General features: G+C 53.0%; 1 protein-coding gene across 1 annotated transcript in view; it reads left to right on the top strand.

Annotated features, from left to right (window-relative positions):
• SYN3 (synapsin III) overlaps positions 1-22,271 on the top strand; it is a 391,482-nt gene that overhangs the window by 69,991 nt on the left and 299,220 nt on the right. The gene's annotated exons all lie outside the window — the stretch shown is intronic.

Here is a 22,271-nt window from a genome sequence, read left to right as displayed (position 1 = left end):
GTCATTGAGAGCACCCCTTTTTCTGGTTTCTGTCAGACCCCCAAATGGAGGGCCATGGGACAGCTCAAGGTATTTAAGAGTACCCACGCTGATGCCCAATATCCAGATTTTCCAGAGGTTGCAGGTTTATTTATTTATTTTTATTGAATCACCGTGAAATACAGTTACAAATCATTTGTGTTTGAGTTTCAGTCATGCAACAATCAAACCCATCCCTCCACCAGTGCACATTCTCCACTACCAATGTCCCCAGTAATACCTCCCCCTTTCCCAACCCTCCCCCTGCCTCTATGGCAGACAATTTTCCCCATACTCTCCCTCTACTTTTGGGCATTATGGTTTGTAGTACAGATACTGAGAGGTTATCACATTTGGTCCTTTATCTACTTTCAGCACACATCTCCCATCCCGAACGATTCCTCCAACCATCATTGACTTAGTGATCCCCTCTCTGGGGCTGGAGCAATAGTACAGTGGACAAGGTGTTTGCCTTGCATGTGACTGAGCTGGGTTCGATTCTCAACATCCCATGTGGTCCCCTGAGCACTGCCAGGAGTGATTCCTGAGTGCAGAGCCAGGAGTAACCCCTGAGCATCGCCGGGTGTGATCCAAGAAGCAAAAAAAAAAAAAGTGATCCCCTCTCTATTCCAGCTACCTTCTCCCCCAGCTCATGAGACAGGCTTCCAACTATGGGGTAATATCCCTGGCCCTGTCTCTTCTGTCCTTGCCCATTTAGACCCTGAACAGGGACGTTTGTTCAGGGGCCTTTTAAGATCCCCCCTGGGTGGAGGTCAGCAGCTGTTCTGTGCCCCCATTCCAGCCTAGTTCCACCCTGGAGTGAGAGAAAAAAAAAGAGGGGGCAGCAGTGCTTGAGACCGACAGGAGAGGAGAAACCAAGAGTGAAAAACGCCCAAGGAGGCCCACGCTAATGAGGGCCCGGCCTCATTACGCCGCCGTGCCCGTCTCTAGCATTAGGCAACTCCAGATTACAGGCACCCGTTCAAACCACAGTGGCTGATAATAGGCATCCGCTCATTACAAGGTCAGACCTCAGAGAGGCTGCAGGAGCCACCGCCAGCAGCCTAAGTAGCATAAAATCTTGAGACGCATCAAAGAGTCTCTAAACGATTGTACCCTCCCTCCTGCTAGGGATTCAGGCTTCGAGATTCCAGGGAGGCTGCTTGGAGCAAGACAGATGTGCAGGCCTGCCTCAGAGGGGGAGGGTGTTTCAGAGGGTCTTTGAAGCCCTGAGTTTTAATACTCTTGGGTTTTTTTTTTTTTTGGTGTGTCCCCAAGGAACAGAGGGACAACCTGTGACTTGGGGCAGAAAGGAGGATGGCTGGCCGAATCCTCTTAGCTCGGTAGCCCCGGAGCTGGGGTGCTGCACTCTGCTCCTGGTCTCTCTCCGGAACTCTCCAACACCAGCAGCCAAGTCTGCTCCCCAGCAAGGGCCCTGCGCCCTCTGCATCCCCCGCAAACAACTGCCTGGATTCTGCGGAGCTTCCCAGACGGGGCTTTTGGAAGCCAGCTCTTCGTTCATTCCACAAGTATTTATGGGGCAAATTCGGGGCGCCAGGCATGCTCCAGCCAGTCCTTGCCCTCGTTTCCTGGGGCCTGTGTCTATACAGAAAAGTGCCCCCTTGATTGCCTGAGCTGCTGACACTCCTGCCAAACAGCCCGCAACCTTCTGTTCTTTCCTTTTTAAACACATGAGGCACCGAGCCCCAAGGTACTGGCCTCATGGGGCACAGGGCCCATGGATACCAGCCTCACGGGGCACAGAGCCCTATGGACACCGGCCTTATGTGCCACAGAGGTCCATGGACACCAGTCTCATGGGGGAATTGGGGACAGGACCCCATGGACACGGGCCTTATTGGGCACAGAATTCTATAGACACCAGCCTCACGGTACAGTGCCCCAGGTCTCATGGGGTACTGAGGCCCATGGACAACACCTCAAGGAAATGAGATGGAAATGGCAGGAAAAGGGGCAGCAAACACGGAAAGGGATGATGTGGTGCTTGTGACCATCGGGAGAATCTCGGGAAAGGAATGAAGGAGGAGCGGGGGTGGGGGGGGGGGGTGAGCTGAGCCTCTCTGAGCCTCTCTGGCCCCTGGGCAGAACCCTGGTGAGGGGCAGAGCAGCCTGTGCTGCTGGAGTGCCACTTCGTCCTCTGAAGGAAGGGCAGCTTCTCCTGTGCCTTACACCGTGGACAGAGAAACCAAGGCAGAGAGCTAGCGGGCAGGTCTCCCAGCTGGTAGAAGTGGGCCTGGGACCCACTCCCATAGCTGGGCAGTACTCTGCAGGGGTGAGGGCACAGCTGCCCACCCTGGCAAGTCCTGGATGCCCCAACCCCCCCAGAGCACAGTAGAGGCCCCAGGTCTAGCCCTAGAAAAGGCAGAGCTGGGGGCTGGGGTCATGGAAGTGAGACAGGAGGACTCTCTCTGCCTCTGTCTGTCTCTGTCTCTCTGCCTTATCTCTGTCTCTGTCTCTCTGTCTCTGTCTCTCTTCCCTCCCTCCCTCCCATCCTCCCACTCCTTGAACAGGCAGGGAGAGAAGCGACCCGCTGTCTGTGCTCTTGACCTTTCTGCTTCCAGACACTCTGTGGAGCACTTAGTGGCTCACTCCACCTCACTTCCGGCCACAAAACTGAGCCGTACCAGCTTCTCATGGGATGAGCCAGGCCAACCTGACGGATCCACTGTCCAGGCACAACTGTGCCGCTTCCAAGCATTTCTGCTCCCTGGAATGAGGGGTGGAGAGACAGACAGTAGGTAGACTACCCACCCATCTGCCTATCTGGGTAGGCTGCTAGGGGAAACATGGCTAGATATCAGGACTGAGAGATAATACACAGATTATAGTCAGATGATAGGAAAGAGGAGAATGCTTATAAGTATAGAGCTATAAGTGGATTCTAGAAATGGTTGATAGATTTATATGACAATGCAGGGGTCGGAGCACTAGTACAGCGGGTTCAGTGTTAACCATGTTGCCGACCCAGGTTCTGTTCGCAGAACTCCCCCAAACCCACCAGGAGTGATCCCTGAGCACCAATCCAGGAGTAAATCCTGAGCACTGCTGGGCATGGTCCCCAAACAAACAAACAAAAAGCAGTCTCTAATACAGATAGATACCAGATGGGCTCTTCTGTGATTTTTCACTGTGCCCTTTTCCTAGAACAGAAGACCCTGGAGGCGGGAATTTCGCCCTCATCCTTTGGTGTCCCACCCGGGACAGCACCTTTCACAGCTGAGACTCTCAGTGACTGTTTGGCGAATGAAAGATGAGGTGGCGGCCCCTCACGATCGCCAGTGTCTCCCCTCGAGGGGCCCTTTCTTGGCGAGCAGGTTCAGGCATGTAGCCCTGGTGCCTGGCACGGGGCCGGGGGCTGTGCTGAGCGCATTCAGGACCAGCAGCCCCAGGAATGAATAAGCCTCGCACAAGGGCCCAGAGTGAAAAGCTAGGGACGGAGCGCTCTCCCGCTGCAGCCTGGCCCGGGCACAGACCCACTGCCCACCGCCTTCTCTCCTGGGGAGGGGACAGGGTCCGGGAGGCCAGAGACAATGAGTCATTGAGGGTCCCAGCGGAGCGGCTTGGAGAGGGCAGGCCCCGTCTATCTCTTCGCCCGGGGTCTTTGGCCTCCTGGTGCAGGAGAAAGCAGGGTCCCGGGGCACTCGCGGAGGTAGGGCGTGGGAACGGGAAGGAAGCAGCGCGAGAGTGAGCCAGCGAGGTCGGCAAGGAAGTGCCAGGCCCCGCTGCCCAGGAGTCTCCAGCCAACAGCCCCGCGGCACAGCTGCCAAGGCCCCCAGGAGAGAAGAGGGAGTGAGGGAGCGGGGCCCCAAGGACGGGAACTGTGGCTCCCCAACCCAGAGTCATGGAAATTGGGGATGGGAAGGACCCGACCTCTTGGGGATGGGGTCGGGAGGGGAATTGCACCCAAGGGCCGCTCATGTCTTTGGTGTTTTCTCTGTTTGTTTTCGCCCCTTTGGTTTCTAGGCCACACCTAGGGATGCTCAGGGGCTGTTCCCAGCTTGGCTTGGTGCCCTGGGGTCAATCCCAAGGGTGAGTGGGAGACCATGTTGTTCCAGGGATGAAACCTCAGGCTCCTGCAAGCAAAGCCCATCCTGCTGTCTCCCCGGCCCCTCACTCATGGCCTATGTCTGATGTCGAAGCCAATAGTATTTTAGCGAATCTCCTTTTTGTCTAATTCCCGGGACTGCCATGGGGCTGCGGGTGGGTCTGAAGATAGTGAGAAACGAAGGGGAGCTGGGTGCTAGGCCCTGCCTCCTGTGAGGTCACACACTAGTAAGAAGGGGAGTGGGATCCAGACCCCCAGATTCCCTGCCCTGGCCCGCCCATGGCTCAGTACTGCCCAGTAGCTGGGATCCCCCTGGGTGTGAGGTGCAGGGCAGGCCTGGGTTTCCCTTGGGCCCTGTATGGTGTTTGCCTGGCAACCTGGTGCGAGCATCAGAGGAACCACGCAGGCAATTCAACTGGTGCCCAGAGCCTAGCGGATGGTCCATGGCTTTCCATGTGGCCCTCCCCACCTCATACAGACAACTGCCTTGCACCCGCTTCCCGCCCAGGCTCTCCATGAGGAGCCTGCTCCGGTTGTCGGCCCAGTCCTCCTTCCTAGGTGAGCTCTGCAGTGGCTTGCCTGGGTGTGGGGGTGGGGTGGGGGGTTCTCCTTTCACCCTGAATTGCAAGCCCTAGGTCTGCTCCTCACTCTCCCACTTGTGGGCCAAGACCACCAAATGTTAGGGATGTGTGGCATCTTACGGACGTGGCTCAAAGTGAATTGCTATGATTTATTATCAGTAAACATTTGACTTGTCTACCTATTTTATAAGCTTATCTTCCCAGGGTAGCAGAAAAATTTCTCAGGCGAAAGGAGGTCATGCATGGAAAAGGTTTAAGAAACCCTGTTGGAGAACTGTGTGGAGGATATTGTTCTAGAGCTGAGCCAGTGACACGGGTGTAGAGCAGTATGGGTGATGGTGTTCTGGAGCAGTGTGGAGGATGTTCTAGAACTGTTTGTGCCCCTTAGAGCGGTATTTGAGGGCAGCATGGAAGATATTGTTCTAGAGTTGAGCAGGTGACACAGATGTAGAGTAGTGTGGGTGACGGTGTTCTAGAGCAATGTGAAGGATGTTCTAGAACTGTTTCTGACCCTTATAGAGCAGTGTTCAAGAGCAGTGTAGAGGATATTGGTCTAGAGCTGAGCAGGTGACATGGGTGTAGAGCAATATGATGTTCCAAGGCAGTGTTGGTGATACTGTTTTAAAGCAAAGTTCTAGAGAATTGTGGGTGATACTATTCTAGAGTAGTGCACTGCAACCTGAGCGGTGTAGAACAGACTGCTGCTGTTCTAGAGTAATGTGATACTGTTCTAGAGTGGTGTAGCTCAGGGTAATGATATTTCAGAGCACTGCAGAACTTGGTGGTACTGTTCTAGAGCATGGTGATACTGCTCTAGAGCAGCAAAAGGTGGTTGATGCTGTTCCAGAGTAATGTGGGGTGATGCTTGATGCTGCTCTAGAGCCCTGTGGAGCAGTGTGGTGTGTTCTAGAGCGCTGTGGGCCACACTGTTCTAAAGCAGCATGGATGATGCTTTTCTGGAGCAAAGAGGATGCTAGTGCAGTCCTTAGGGTATTAGAACAATCCAACAGGGTAGTAGCAGTCTCCAATACAATTAGTCGAGGGGCACTTTCTGTTTATTGGTTTGAAGAAGGGCCATCCCCTTCCCAGGGGCCATCGAATGATTTTTTTTCGGCAAAGGTAAGCCAAGAAATGTGGGACCCCACATTCAAAAGAACAAAAGCAACCGTTGCTGGCGCGGATGTGTTGAGAAAGGGACACTCCTTCACTGTTGGTGGGAATGTCAACTGGTTCAGCCCTTTTGGAAAACAGTATGGACGTTCCTCAAAAAATTAGAAATTGAGCTCCCATTTGACCCAGCGATACCACTCCTGGGAATATATCCCAGAGAGGCAAAAATGTGTAGCCGAAGTGACATCTGCACTTGTTTGTTCATTGCAGCACTCTTTACAGTAGCCAGAATCTGGAAGAGACCTGAGTGCCCAAGAACAGATGACTGGTTAAAGAAACTTTGGTACATCTACACAATGGAGTACTATGTAGCTCTTAGAAAAGATGAAGTCATGAACTTTACATACAAGTGGTACAATATGGAAAGTATCATGCTAAGCGAAATGAGTCAGAAAGAGAGGGATAGACATAGAAAGATTGCATTCATCTGGGGGATATAAAGTAACAAAATATGAGATTAATACCCAAGAATAGCTGAGATCAACACCAGGAGAATTACTCCATAACTTAGAGGCCAGCCGGGTATTCTAGGGGAAAGGACAATTCAGATAGAAAAGGGAACACCAAGTGGAGGGTGTTTGGAGGATCCTCCCAGGAGGGGAGATGCAGGTTGAAAGTAGACTGGACTGAACATGTTCACCACTCAATGCCTCTTTTGCTGATCACAACACCCAAAAGGAGAGAGAGAACAAAAGGGAATGCCCTGCCACAGTGGCAGGGGGGGATGGGGGGATGGGGGGGGAGGGATATTATCCTGGTGGTGGAAAACGGGCACTGGGGGAGGGATGGGTATTTGATCGTGGTATGACCGAGATCCAAGCACAAAAATTTGTAAATCTACAACTGTACCTCATGGTGTTTCACTAATAATAAATAAAAAAAAGAAAGAAAAAAGAAATGTGGGACCCTTTGCTCCAGTGCCTGGCAGCAGTGAGGAGCAGGGAGCAGCTGTCCTGAGCCCATGAGGTCACTCATCCCACTCTGAGCTATTTGCCTTCCACCTATGGCCTGCGTTGGGGCATGCGTAATTAAATTTCTGGAAGGGACAAGGAAAGAGGAGGCCATGTCAGAGATGGGGAAACCAAGTCATAGGACCAGGGAAGCACTGGCTGAAGGAAGAGGAAGAAACAGGAAGAGAAGAAGCCAGGGTTTGGACCTGGGAGGGCCTCGTCAGGACCGGCCCCAGCTAATCCCACAGGCTCTCTGTGACCCTTGTCTGCTTTGCGGTATTTTTCTTCATTGACTTGGGTCTTGGGTGTGTCTCTGCCCAGCACTGAGACCAGCTGTCACTGGCGGACCTGCTTGGGCTCATCATCTCCAGCTACACAGCGAGCCTAGGAGTGGCCCCTAAGACACAGTGCAGAGAGCATGACACAAGATACCTAACAGGATGCTTCAGCCCTTGCCACCAGCACCAGCCTCTGCTTCCTGGCAAAGCACCCGACTGTGACACTAGCCCCAGACCCCTCCTGGCCCCTCCATCCCCTGCAGCTGTGGCCACAGGCAGCTCGACCCCACCTCATTCTGCAATGTGAGTGACACTGTGGGCTACAGAAACTTCCAGCACTTCAATGTCCTTTGAGTTTCTATTGCCAGACTCCATACCTGATGCTCTCAGCCCAATGTCCCTCTGCCCCCACCTCACCCCTAGGGAATCCATCAAGGAAGTGGAGACTAGGGCCTTAGTGATAGTATAACAGGTCAGACAGTGCCTTGCATCAAGTCCAGGTTTGATCCCAGACACCCCATGTGGTCCCCCAAGCCCACCAGGATTGAGTCCCAAGTGCAGAACCAAAAATAATCCCTGGGCATTGCAGGGTGTGGCCCCTCACACCGCCAAAAGATGGAGACTAGGGCCAGAGAGACAGTCCAGGGACAAGGCTGGTGCCCTTCTTTTCCTCGCCCAGGGTGGGCCTCTCTCCCCAGGAACGGTGGACCTACCCCGACCGCCTGCCTAAGCGTGGCTTCTCCTGATTTCATTGGAATCCAATAGGTCTTTCCTAGAATCCGCGCCATTTTGTTTCTCTGTGTTGAAACAATCCCAGAGGGAGGAGGGCAACAGAGAGAGAACAGCGGGGTCTTCTTGCATGTGGCAGATCCAATTTGCTCCCTGGCACCCCGATATGGTTCCTCAAGCCCAGTCAGGAGTGCCCCTGAGCCCTGCTGGATGTGACCCCAAAACCAAAAATATTTTTCTCAAAGAAGATACTACCTTCCCCACGCCCTCCCCATCTCCACGAAGCCTCCAGAGGGAGTTTCCCTTTTTCTTTTTGACTACTAAAAGGTAAAGGTAAAGGCCCTCCCGTTGTTCATCGATTTGCTCGAGCGGGCCCAGTAACGTCTCCATTGGAGACTTTGTTGTTACTGTGTTTGGCATATCGAATACGTCACGGGGAGCTTGCCAGGCTCTGCCGTGCGGGCGAGATACTCTCGGTAGCTTGACGGGCTCTCCGAGAGGGGCAGAGGAATCGAACTCAGGTCGGCCATGTTGGCTGCGTGCAAGGCAAACGCCCTACCGCTGTGCTATTGCTCCTCCACCCTTTTGACTACTAAACAATATTTTAGAGAGTCTTCTGCTTCTGGAGGAAGACTGAAAGGAAAGTGCAGAGAACACCCCTAGACCCCTCCCCAGCCCCGTCTCCCCACATCCCCCAGCAGGGCAGTGCCTGGTTCAAGTCAAAGACCCCCTCTTGCTCTGATTCATCACCTGGGCCACAGCTGACACAGGACTCACTGTTGGTGGGGTGCCCTTAGAGGGGGTTGACAAAGCTCTCAGGGTGTGTCTGCCCCAACTGCAGTGTCACACAGCTTCGTTTGATGGCCTGAAAGTTCCTCAGTGCCCTCCCTACTCATTCCTCCCCATCTCTCGGGTGCCCACCCCTGAGCTTTGCCCAGAGCTTGGCCTCTTCTGGAATGTTCTTGCTGCGAGCTCATATAGGATGTGCCCTTGGTAGAACAAGCTTTGCAGCTGCTGATGCTGCCACCACACTCCCTTGGTGCCTGGTGGGCCTTTTAGGACTGGGGCTCCATGGCCCGGCCCTGCCGACCCTGCCCCTCACCCCCACCCCCACCCCCACCCCTGCTTTTCCTGCACCCCTAACTCCTGGGTTCTGCTCTCTCACCTGCTTTGTTGTCCCTCACCAGGCTTTGAGGCTCCTCCCTCCCCATCCCTTCCTCTCCACCCCTCAGAGAGAGCCCAGGATACCCACGCCCTTTCCCTGCCCCTCCCCTCCACACCACTGCCCAGAACCCAGAACCAGGAGGTCCAGGGGCACTGGACTCTGTGCTGGAATTTTGCATTTCCCCCAGTGCAGCTCCGTTTTCCGATGCCACAGTGCAGTTGAGCAGCGCGGTCTCCGCCACCGTGGGCCCCCCTGCCCTGGGTGTTGGAATCCAGTTGGCAGCAATGGAAAGTCTGTTCTTAACCGCCATGCTGCGGGCCCGGCTGGTTCTTCCTGGGGGAGCTGGTGACGGGGGCCTCTGCGGGGGCGGGCGGCGGAGGCAGGCGGACACTGCCTGGGTGGGCAGGCTGGTGGCAGCGCATTTCCAGGGGTCAGGGGTCAGGGGAGAGGTCACTGCTTGGCGGCTCTGTGGGGGGCAGGCAGCGTTTGTTCCCCTTCGGAAGTTTGGCCCCCTTCCAACTCCCCAGAGAGAGCCCTCAGCCGGCTTTTCTTCCCAACCGTGCAGAAAGGCAGAGGATGAAGCAGACTGGGCCGCCTTGGCCCCGGGCTCCCGGGCTCCCGGCCTCCCCCCCTCACCCTTCTCTCTCCTCCAGCCGACCTTTTCCTCCCCTTCAGTTCTCGCCACCCCCCCCCCCCCCCAAGTAATGGGAGAAGACCGGGGGCCATTGTGTGAGGGGGCAGCCCAGGCTCTGCCCAGACGCCGCTCAGACCAGCTTCGCCTCTTCCGTCCACACAAAGCCATCTTAGAGGTGCAGGAAACGCCTTCCCTAGCTGCCCAGATCCCAGCTCCTCTGAGCCTACGTGCCCACATCCCCGCGGGCATCCTGAGCCACCTTCCCTGCTCACCTGGGCTTCCTTGAGCTAATTCCTAGGGCCCAAGCCATTGGGCCAAGGGTCAAGTGCAAAGCCTCGACCAGTGACCCCCCCTGGGTTCAGGTTCTCTGTTTCTTGCTAGTCGTGTCACCTACAGACACTCACATCAAATCTCGGGCCTCACTTCCGCCATCTGGAGAGTAGACTGGGACTCAGAGGCGGGATGTGACCATGTAGAGGACCACCAGGGTTCCCAGGCATGGTTCACTGTGCCCAGCCTGGTGGGAGAGACAGAGATCCCTTCTGCCCTGGAAACAGTCTGTTCTCCAGTGGAAGAGCTGAGGCACAAAAAGACAAGGTCACTCATCTAAGGTCACCCAGCTGCTCAGCTGGACAAGCTAGGATTTGAATGAGCTCTGTGTGCCTGTCCCTCCTCTGCTCTCTGCTAAAGTGCTCATTAGTGCATGAGGCACGTGTTGAAGAATTGCAGAGACAGTAGGAACAAGGGCCAGGAGGACTGGCCCATGGTACGAAGCTTGACACCAAGGGAGGGTGTCGGGGAGGGCAGTTAGACAGAGAAGGGGCCACTGTGACAATGGTAGGTGGAAATGATCACTCTGGACAAGAACTGAGTACTGAAAGGAGGTGAAGTGATATGCAGGATACCCTTTCAGTAATAGGATTGCGAGCCACAGCGCCTAAAAGGAGAGAGACAGAGAGAAATGGGAAGAGACAGAGAGAAGTAAAGTGTCTGCCATAGAGGCAAGCTGAGGGGGAGGTGGGGGGAGAATGGGAGGGAAACTGGGGACATTGATGGTCGGAAATGTGCACTGGAGAAGGGATGGGCGTTTGAACATTGTATGACTGGAATCCAATCATGAACAAGTAATGTGTATCTTGATATGATTCAATTAAGGGAAGCAAGGAGAGAGGGAGGGTGGGAGGAAAGAAAGGAGGAAGGAAGAAAGGAGGGAGGGAGGGAAGGAGGAAGGAAGGAAGGAAGGAAGGAAGGAAGGAAGGAAGGAAGGAAGGAAGGAAGGACAGTCAAGGCTGTGAGCAGCAGGGCCGCCCCGTGCACAGGCAATAACTTGAGCTCCTCCACTGTGTCCTGTGCCCCCAAATTCTTCCCAGGTGCCTCCAGACCTGGGTGGGCGTGAGTCCAACTCCCTGCTTCCCCCCACTTCCAGCCCTGAGCCTCACCCCGAGAATCAGTTCCATTTCCATCTATTTATATATTCAAATTCCAAGTAAAAATTTGTTTGGGAAACAGCTCTGCTGCCAAGCTAGAGTTTCCAAACACATGGCCCAACCTCACCCCTTCGTCTTTAGATAAATATGCCCCAGAGAGGGCAGGCCCCAGCTCAAAGACACACAGCGAGGGGCTGGGGACAGTGCCAGGGCCTTCCCGCTTCCCCAGACAGAGCTGTTTTCTCCCCGCTAGGGTCCCCTCCCTCGACGGTATAACCCACGTTCATCTCCCAGAACCCTCATGCTGCCCATGTCTGCGTCTCACCTGGGCGTGCCCCTTCATGTGGCAGGTGCCCCCCATCCCAAGCCCCCCAGCTCAATCATGGCTGTGGACCCCGCTCAGGCCCGAGCTCAGAGACGGCCCAGCTGACAGGTTCATGGGGTTAATGGGATCCATTTGAGAAATGCTAAACCAACAGTGTTTGGAAATTCAGGCCGGCAGCCAGCCCCCAGAGCTGGCCAAATTTCAGTTGGGGGACGAGGAGGGCTCTTCGGAGGCGGAACCAGTGTCATTTTAAAAACTGGATGAAGCCATTGTTTCTCCAAGTCCCTGGGAGCACAAAGATAAACCGTGCATAATGGACTCGGGGTCCTGCGCGGATAGCATGGAGAACTGTGTCCCCCGCTGTCCACGGGATCACTTGCGGGCCTGGGGCAGCTCAGCTTGGACTGGAGCCAGCAGCAAGGGGGTCCCCAGAAGGGAGCTGAGGCTCTGCAAGGTGACCTTGGTGACCTCGTCAAGGTCACTCCACTTCTGGATGGGAAGGAGCCAGCCAGGACCCAGGTGCCTCCAGCCCCGCTTTGCTCACTCCCGAGATGCAGACCAGGTGCCCCAGGCCCCTAAGAGCTAGGCCAGCATCTAGGGCACTCACCGTCTGTGTGGCCAACCCAGGCTCCATCCCCAACACCACACTTGGTCCCCTGTGCACCTCCAGGGCTGCCTCCTACAATTCTCCTGAGTGCAGAGCGAGGAGTAAGCCATGAGCACAGCCGATGTGGCCCCCAAACAAAAAGTAAATTGATAAATCGAAAGACTTCATGCTAAGATTAGGACCTTGACCTCCCTGGAGTCAAGGGCAAGGAAGCTGAAGCCAGGCACTGCTTCGGAGCATGATGGAGGCACCTACTTGGGACGGTGCAGAAGTTACGAGGCTCCGAGCCTCCCATGGAGGGATTGTCAGGGAAAGTCCCTGTCCCAGGGTTCAGACAGGTGCTACAGAATAGTGGGCCGTTCCACAGGGCTAGGGATATCAGCCAAGGCTCTGTCGCATCTCCCCTCCACTCCAGGAGTGTTCGTGGGAATGCCCAGCCACGCTATGTGTTGAATCTCGGAAGCAAGGAGGCATCGGCACCTTGGTGGGGTGAATGGAGCGAAAGGAACCAGGCAGAGTAAAGCCTGGTCTTTAGAGCCACCCCCAGGCTTCTATACCCCTGCCCCCTGCAAGGGTGCCTAGTCGCACTCTCTGAGCATTCTGGACCTTCTGTGGCCGAGTCCACGAGGGCATGAGGCAGCAGGCAGCAGCTTTGGGCCTGCAGCCCAAAGTTTCTGTCAGTACCGCTCTCTCACTGTGGACTGACAGCCAGCACACGGTTCACAAAGGAGCATCCTTGCATGGCGACAGACCTTGGTGAAACCAAGGTTCTTCCACCCTTGCCTGTGGCAGCCCAGGTTTCAGGGCTGAACTCCCGGGGTGTTGCTCCCTGCTCTGCCTTTTTGGGAGCTGTGTTGTTCCAGCCGAATAAGCCTGACTCTCCCTGTTTCTCTTTCTCCCGGCAGGGAGGGTGTGGGGGATAAAGCCCTATTTATGAGGTGAGGCCGCTGGGAGCCTATATTGTGTGTGGTACTTGGAGTCTTGAATGGTGCCTGCCCTTGGGGGTCTTAGGGAAGGAGAGGGCCATGGAGCATTTTGTTCATTTCCCCCCCTTCTAATAAAACTTTATTTATGATCACTGGTGAATAGCCCATAGCTTGCCCATTGGTTATTTTATTCCGTGCTGGTGAGTGGGGCAAAGCCACACCTCATGCAAATGAGGAAGGAGTATGTGGTGTTGAATATTGAATTCAGGGTCTCACACATGTGAGCTTCACCCCCTAAGTTGGAGTCCTGCCTCCCCCCAATTTGCATTTTTAAATATAGTAGTAATTCCTCACCAGTGTCCACTTTACCATAGTTTCAGTTATTTGTGGCTCAAGCATAGGATGAATTTTCATTATGGCACATCATTCTAATTGTTCTGTGTTATTTCGTTTGTTATGTCTAATCTAACCTAACCTATCATCATGCTAATTGTTCTCGTTACGTCATTTGTCTCTTACTGAGCCTCATTTGTACCTTGAACTTTATTATAGGCGTGTATGCGTGAAAACAAAACCCCACTGTGTGGGGTTCAGTCCTGTGCTGTATTCAGGCAACAGCTGGAGGGCTTGGAATATATCCCCTGTAGATACAGTGTTGCGTTAAAATATTACTCACCTTGATAATTAAATGGGGTGGAGGATAGAGCATCCATGGGACACAGGCAGGTTGAAGCTTCAAGCAGTAGCACCCATCCCCTCCCCCCTCTCCCCTCCCTACTACAGCTACACCAAGGGCTCCACTCACAAATATTCTCTGCAGAGACTTGAGTCTCTGAATAATTTCAGATACTGACGCCAGAGCTGAGAACTCCGGAGTTTTTTTTCTCCCCACCCCCATACTTATGGAAGCCCCAACAGCCACGCCCACTACCCTCCCCCTGGCAACTCTTTGACACAGACCATAGACCAGGAAAAGTCTGGAGGTCGTACCACACTCCCTGAAGCAACAAAAAGCTTAATAAATTCTTGGACAGGGATTTTTCCAACCCTGCAATCAGAAATAACAATGTTCACGTAAATTTGTTTTCTAGATCTAATGCTATTAATATTGCAGCTTTATTATCTAATCAATTTTAATCCTAGAATTGTATCAACAGTTGCCAATTTTTCTACATTAAAAAAAAGAAAGAAAGACTATCTGAAGAATTGGGGTTGATAAATATTATGATTAAGAGTGTTTATAGGGGGTATGGTGCCGCCAGCAGGTCAATCTGTACCTGTGAGGCGAGTGCATCAACAGTCCGATGGTACCGTCAGGCTTTCAGATACCCCAAAATTGCTGCTATGCCTTTGGCCAGACCCCAAAAACTTGGGGAAAAGTTTACCAAGAAAGTAAACGAACAAAAGTTAGGTATGTGGGAGACACACCCACAAACCACCTCCAGCTCAGCTATATAATTGGAGGCATGGCCTCTCTGGTTCCTGATCAAACTGCTTAATGGCCATGATTACAGAGACTCAGAAACGAATCTTGGAACCCAAAGGCTTTTTGCAGAAATGCATCCTGTTCCTGCAGTAGGTTACTGGCGCTGGGCCACTCCAGGTGGGAATAGGTTTCGTGCCTTGGCCTGTTCCCCTTGGTGGCCCGGTGACGGTCATCCTCCAGAGGCCACTGGACAGTCAGGTTTGGGCCTGCAGTGACGAGATACGTGGGGCCTCACCAGATGTGGATGGAACCGGCCCTTTCCTCCCCATTCCAGTGAGACCTTGAGTTGCCACCTACAAATGGCCTCTCTGGCTCCTGATCAAGCTAATTAATGGCCATGGTCCCAAAGACTCAGAAACAAATCTGGAAACCCAGTGGCTTTTGGCAGAAATGCATCTGGACTGCATACACGGTCATGGCTCCAGAGGCAAAGGACTTAATCCAGAGCCCGACAGCTTGTGGCAGAAAAGTGAATGGACCATGCGTTAAACTACAGTGCCATGCCTCCCCGGGAGGGAAAGGGTGTTGCTCCCTTCCGCCTCCACCCCCCCCCCCCGCCCCCGCCGCAGCAAGGTGGCCGCCACCTCAGAGCTTATAGGAAAGCCAGGTATGAGCTGGCGGTGACAGGGCAACTGCAGTCTCATGAGAAGGGGGACGGTACTGGCTCATCCTTCATGCCCTACCAAGGTCCTGAGTTGCCCCCCACGAGCGGCTCTCTGGCACAGCCATAACACCAGACGCATAGAAACCAATCTCGTAATTTTCTGGCTCTTTGCAGAAATCCAAAATTGCGTGGCTGCAATAGTGGCCTCACAACATTATATGATTCTCATAACCAGCTATAGAAAACAAAGTATTTCACTTTTCAGCAATTCTGATTGCTTGGGCGGGGGGGGGGGGGAAGAATTCTAAACAATAATGGTGCATCTTTTGTCAAAATAATGAATGTAATCAATGTAGAGAAGAGTTAAGTGGAAATCATCTGCCTCACAGGCATTGGGAGGGGAGGAAGGGGGATATATTAGGGTTCTTGGTGGGGAAAAATGAGTACTGGTGAAGGGAGAGGTGTTTGATCATTGTATGACCGAGACTTAAACCTGAAAGCTTAGTAACTTTTCCCACAGTGATTCAATAAATAAATATAAGACGAAAAATAAATAAATAAAACTATGAAAAAAAAGGTAAGGTGGAGTTCATGCCCAATTCAATCAGCTAATCAGTGGCTGAATAAATAGTGATACTCCTACGTTTAAAAAAAAGAGTGTTTATAAAAGTGATTTTTTCCTCCCCTCAAATAAATAGATAAATGGAGGGGGCCACCTTTTCCCCAAATCTGGTGTCCAAGTTGAGTTTTGTGCCTCTCATCCTAGTTTCATCCTGACCCTTCTTGGTCCTTGGCACATGTAAGTGGGTGTTCAGTTTTTGTCTGTCAGACTCATGGGTTGTCTGGGCACAAGTCTCAAGGGAGATTGGTCCACAGATTCCCTTTTCCTGCTCCTGGAGTAAAAGCTCACACGTGCGATCAGTGTTTTGGGGCCATGTTTCAGCCCAGTCACTTGCTGTGTGACATTTTCGGCTTTCCTGGGCTCTCTGTGCCTCTGTCCCCTTCTCTGTGTTCCGTGTAACCTGCTCTCCCTCTCTGGCCAGGAGGCTGGCAGCATCATAAGGAAGTTGTTCCTCCAATATAAGACGAAAAATAAATAAATAAAACTATGAAAAAAAAGTAAGGTGGAGTTCATGCCCAATTCAATCAGCTAATCAGTGGCTGAATAAATGGTGGTGCTCCTACATTTGTTCAGAAGAGTGTGGATGTGTGCACGTTCAGTAAACGTACTGTTCTGGGCTACAGGGGAACTGGTGGACAGAAGAGCAAAAGGATTCCAGGGAAATGGGGAAGATCAGGGTCCCAGTGAGACAGCTAACCTGCAAACCCCTCTTCTCCCTGCTTGGGAATTTGGGCACAGTACACTTGTAGCCCAATGTCCCTTATGTCAACATCAGGGAGAATGATAGAGGGATCCCAAAGCATAGGGTGAGGAGGCCAGGTCTCTCTCTCTCTCTCTCCGTCTCTCCCTCTTTTTCTCCCTCTCTCCCTCCCTCCCTCTTCCTTTCTCTCTCCCTCTCTCTCTCCCTCTCCCTCTCTCCCTCTCTTCCTAGCTCTCTCCCTCTTCCTCCCTCTCTCTTCCTCTCCTTCCCTAATTCCCTCCCTCTCCCTCTCTCTCTCTCTCTCACCTCCCCTGCCCCCCACCTTCCTGAGGCCAAGCAGATCAGCCACTTCCTGTCCCCTTTCCTCCCTGCATTTCTCTGGAGGGGGCTTTTCTTACAGATGGGGTCGTTCCAGATGGGGTGCAGCAACTCCCAGGCCTTTCCACGGGGCCTCCAGCTGTGCAAACCTATGGCCCTCTCTTCTCAGGGGCCTCCCAGTGAGGGTCTGACAGGCTGCTGCTGACCCCCAGATGCAGAACGGACCCCTCTGCCAAAGGGACCCCATAAGTAGCTTCTCCCCAAGAGCTCCATCCTGTGATTTTGTTCTTATTGTTTGGGGGCCACACTTGGCAGTTCTCATCGACTACTCTGGCGTGCTTGGGGTACCACGGGGTGCCAGTGGTCGAACCCGGACCTCCTGCGTGCACCAGCCCCTTCAAGCCCTTCCATCTCCGTAGCCTGGCTCTATGAATCTTTTTGTTTTTTTCCATTTTTGATTTTGGGTCCAAATTAGCAGTGTGAAGGAACTGTTCCTACCTCAGAACTCAGGGTGACTTCCAGCAGTGCTTGGAGGAACCCTAGGTGGTGCCTAGGGTTTGAACAGGGGATGGCAGCATGCAAGGCGAACATCTTCACCCCTGCACCATGTCCCTGACCCACCCTGTGTATCCTTATCAAAGGTGGGACAGCACAGCTCTTTCCCCTGCTGGAGACATGAGGGAAGCGGGGGCCAGGGCATAGTCCCCCATCCCTACCCCCAACCCCAGGGAACCTGGGCCAAGAGGCAGAGAGGGAGAGGGATGAGGCTTCACAGCCGCACCCCTGCTACATTCCTGGCTCTGGCCCTCAGTGTGGGAACTTTGGCCAAGTGGTGCTTATTCCCATGCATCTTGGATCTCTTTAAAGGGGGGAGAATCCCACTCTCCCAGCAGAGCCCCAAGAATAAGATAAAGTCGGAAGGCAAAGCATCCCTACCACTAGCACACAGCAGGTGTTCTGAGCATCTTGGTATCTGCAGGAATCAGACATGATCCTCAGATCTGGGTTGGGGGACCACACTCTGGTGCTCGACAGCCACTCTTGGCACTGTGCTCAGGAGATTGTGTGGTGCTGCAGCAGGGCCTGACCCTCCTCATGCTGAGCGTGTGCGCAGACCACTGAGCCATCTCCCAGGCACCCATTCTCAGGCCTCTGTGGGAGCTCAGTGGATTGCTTCTGTCTGCCCCCCCGCCTCCCTTCCCCACTACCTCCATGGAGGGTCTGGACTCCTTAGCCACCCTCTAGAACATTCCGGGCTTGGGATCACAGGCTTGGGATCCTGTCCTCCCAGCTGGATGGCCTGTGATGCTACCCACTAGAGCAAAGCTCTGTGTCATTGGTCTCTCTCCTGTGGCTTAGGGACTAGCAGCATTGTGAAAAGCAAAAGTGGGGGATGTTCTCTCACTCTTTTCTCCCCTCATAACCTTATGCACAGCCCCTTTTATTTTATAACCCTATAGAGGAAATGTGTCTGACCCATTCTAGGCCCCAGACATTGCTTTTTTTTTTAAATTACCGTGAGATACAGTTACAAAGCTTTCATGTTTGAGTTTCAGTCATACAATGACTGAACACCCATCCCTCCACCAGAGCTCATTCCCCACCACCAACATCTCCAGTATCCGCCCCCCTACACACACACACATCTCACTCCTCCTCCTGCCTCCATGGCAGACAATTTCCCCCATACTCTCTCTCTACTTTTGGGCATTATAATTTGCAATATAAATACTTACTGAGAGGTGATCACGTTTTATCTACTTTCAGCACACATCTCCGTCCCGAGCGAGCAATCCCTCCAATCATCATTGGCTGAGTGATCCCCTCTCTATCCCAACTGCCTTCTCCCCCAGCTCATGAGGCAGGCTGCCAACCAGGGAGCAATATTCCTGGTCCTTGTCTCTGTCAGCCTTGGCTGTCAGCCTCATATTATGTTATCAGAGCAAGGGATCGCTGGTAAGGAATGCTGAGCTTCTGCGGGATTCCATCAGGTGGTTTTCTATAAAGATGAGAAAACCACTAGTCAACCAAGGTAGGGGGTTTGCAGGTGGGGAACCTGGGAAGTGATGGGTGACACTTTTCATACTTGTCCCGGGTGCTCAGGATGTGGCCACCTCAGTGGACGGGAGCGAAGCTCCACCCTCACCCACAAGGCTCCCTTTGCATCTCAGAGCATGGCTTTTTTTTCTCCAGGACTAGCAGAGTGCATAAGTCTCAGGGCAGGGGCGCCTGGATGCCCTGCCCCGCTCAGGATTCTTCCCATACTGAGTCTTAGTGGTTCGTCTGCTGGTTTGCCAAGGACTAGGAAGCAAAGTACCAGGTGCAAGGAAAATGCTTCTGAACCCCAGATTCTGCTTTGGCTGTGTGGAGGGCAAGTACTAGGATAAGCACCGTTCACATAAAGCCTCTCACTTTAGCACGGATGAGGGAAAAGGCTTCCACAGCCAGGGTCTGTGTTTCCTATTTTGTGTGAGCTCCCACTGTGTCTCCCCTTTCCTCCTGCACCCCAAAACTTTGCACGCTAGCTTCCCTCATGTCTCAGCGGTTCCAGTAGAGCAAGTGTGGATGGAAGGAGAACCTGCCATGGTCAGTCCTGTCCAGAATAGACACTCCCAAACTCGTGTCCTACTACTTAGAAAGACTGGGACCCCCAAGAACCCTGAAGGGAAACGTATATCTGGATGATGAGTGGATGAGTATTGCTTTGTCTAAGAGGCATTTGGGGTCTTTAGAACTTTGGTGGTATGTTTGTAGTCAGAAATACACTGGAGGAAAGGAGGCCATGACTTTGATTTGTGGTACAGTAGTTTACGGTAGTGGATGCATGGTAAAATCGGCTGTGATCTAGGTCGTTTTGCTCAGTCAGTTTCCAGTGAGCCTGTCGATGACATGCCGTGAGGACATGCTGTTTGTTTTCATCGGCAACAGTTGCAGGAGAACAAATGTGTTGACCTAACACTCAAGCAGCCACTTGCCACTCACCTAAGGAGTTCAGTGTGACAAACGGAGCTGAATGAGTTATGTACGAGACCTCCCAGCCCCTTTCCATCACCCCTTGGTACTACAGTCCTCTGTAGATCATTTGCACCTGCATCTGCCAGTTGATAAAGATGAGTCAGTCAAGTACTGCAGAGAGAGATGATCAAGGACAGCACCTGGCCAAGCCTTCAGTCCCTCATGAAAACCAGCATTCTGTTCATTGGCCAAAAGTCAGTTACAAGTTGGCACCAACCGCAGGAGCCTCTGGGAAATGTAGTCCACCCGGGTGCCCAGGTAGAAAAGGAAGTGGAGGGACTACATCTCATCTTTGCTCCACTTTTGTAACTTTGATCAAGTCTCTTTAAGAAAGGTAGCCTGCTAGGGCCAGAGGATGGCGCTACTGATCCAGAGAGAGGAGTCAGGCCATTTGCTCAGAAGCAGGAGACAGGTGACCTGAGGCTGTTGTTGACGTCCCCTTCTGAACGGCCGGCGCGGGGCCAAGGACATAGTAGGTGCAAAACAAACCATTGTGCAGCTGACGGTCTTCCCACCAGCCCCCTGAATGCCTGCCTCACCCTGGTCTGTGAGCCTTCGGTTCACACACACATCTTTCCGACAACTTCCCCATTGCCATCCGTCATTGCCGTCCGCCCCTGCCAGCGACGAGCGGGAACACAGGAAGGGTTTTATCTGGAGCCTTAGACATCCTGAAAGGATGAGGCCTCCCTTCTCGGGTCCCTGGAAGGATGCCCGTTGCACCTCACATTCTTAGCCGCCTGGAAGCCGACTGTAACCAGGAGCTTGCTGAGGGGGCTGTGGCGGGCATGGGGAGTGTCTCCCTCACCCGCCACCAGCCCGGCGTGGCTCCGAGACACTGTCGAAGCTTGATCCTGAGGCTTGTACCCAGCATGTCCTCCCGTGTATCCGTGTTGAGACCAAAGTCACCTTTCGCAGAGTAATGATCATGAGAGCTTATCTGACATATCAGTTCACAAATGACCATATATGTGACTCGTGTCCCAATTCCAGAGAGCCTGTATCTGTAGACTAGTACCATCAAGAATTTTGTTGTTCCATGCACACAGCTGGGTTTTGAAGGATGCATAGGAGTTGGATGGGAGATGTTCTTTAAATTTGGCAGTGACCGAATGTAAGAGAGTCAGTCAAATCTTTCAGATTTGGAGGGGGCCCTGATTGGAAAGAAGCTTTCTGAAGAAGGTTCTGGATGGACAGAGACTCAGGCTCTATTTCCATCGACCCTCTTGGCTCAAGTCTATATCTAGAGAAGTTGGTGTCTGGATTTTGGTGGGAATGTTCCAGCAGAGAAAAAGCTGAAGGCCACACTCTCCCAGACTATTTTAGCTACAGAGGGTTTAGAGATGGCCATAGCTAACTCATTCTTTTTCCCACAAAGGAATTCAGATGCAGCAGGGCCGTTGACTTGCTCAGGACTGATTTGTTTCGGAGCCAGGACGGGAAGACCAATTTTGAACTCCAGATCTATTTTTTCCTGATCGTATGAAGAGAGATCCTGCACCTTTTAAAGTAATTCCTATTTTTCAGCAGCACTATTATTGGTCCAATAAAAGTGAATAGGCAGGCATAAGCCCCAGAGCTGGCTTGGATCAACCCATCTGGTGTGAGTGGTGGCCCAGACTCATGAGCAGCCCCTCCTTTGCCCATGTCTAAGTCACAAGCCAAAGATGAGGCCAGGAAGGCCTTCCTGCAGGGCCTAGCACCTAGCAGGGCCTCATTGGATGCTGTTGTCATCACCCTTTGTGCTACTGGCTCAGTCCTTGAGATGCAGCCTCCCAGTGCTAGGGAGAAGACTGGAGTTAAACACACACACACACACACACACACACACACACACACACACACACACTTACCTGGGGGATTTTCCCAATCTGGACCGTACTCCCATCCCCATTCTGCAGTTAAGGATGCTGAGATTCAGAGCAGGCAGCTACTTGCTCGTGGTCACATGGGTGCCAAGCACTAAAGCAGTCCAGATTCCTGATGCTGTCTCCCTTCCCTTCCCCAGAAACACAGTTCCACACGCGTTTGCCCATGTGTGCACGCATACAGCGGAAGAGCAGGCATTCTCGTCAGAATAAAAGCCTGGTGTTGTTCTTCATCTGGACAGCAGTCCTGTCCTCCCGGTCAGAGTGTATTGACCGAGCACTTACTCCATGTCTGCTGCTCTAGTGAGCATCCTGCAGGCTGGGCCAGCGAAAACAGGTGGGCAGGTGCCAGAGGAGTAATGACACATGGGGTGAGCTCACTCAAGAGAGGACAGAGAAGACTCTGCACAGATGCACTGGGCCCATTCTATAGATGTGGAGGCTGAGACCCGAATCAATTAGAAAACTGGCGCAACAACCAAGTGAGCTGCAATTCCCTGTCTCCATCCCAGGTTTGTCTCCGGAGCCCATGGAGAGAACCCGAATGCCAGAAAGACTTGGATTCTCCTTTCAGGAAGGAGCCCATGTCCCAGAGCACGGAAGGAGCTGGTGTGGGATCCCAGGGGAGAAGAGAGCCCAGGCCCCGGCACCTGAACTTACACTTGATTCCCCTCAGTTCCTCTTCAGAAGAGACTAGGAGGGAGGCTCACAAGCCCTCACCGGCAACCGCACCCTGCCCCTTGTGTGATTGCCATGACTGAGCGCTCTGCCTCCGGAGAGCC

Source organism: Sorex fumeus, unplaced genomic scaffold, assembly GCF_029834395.1.
Source record: "Sorex fumeus unplaced genomic scaffold, SorFum_2.1 ptg000003l, whole genome shotgun sequence".
NCBI classification, from domain to species: domain Eukaryota; kingdom Metazoa; phylum Chordata; class Mammalia; order Eulipotyphla; family Soricidae; genus Sorex; species Sorex fumeus.
The sequence above is the reverse complement of the archived record's forward strand: the minus strand, read 5'-3'. Positions and strand labels throughout refer to the sequence as shown.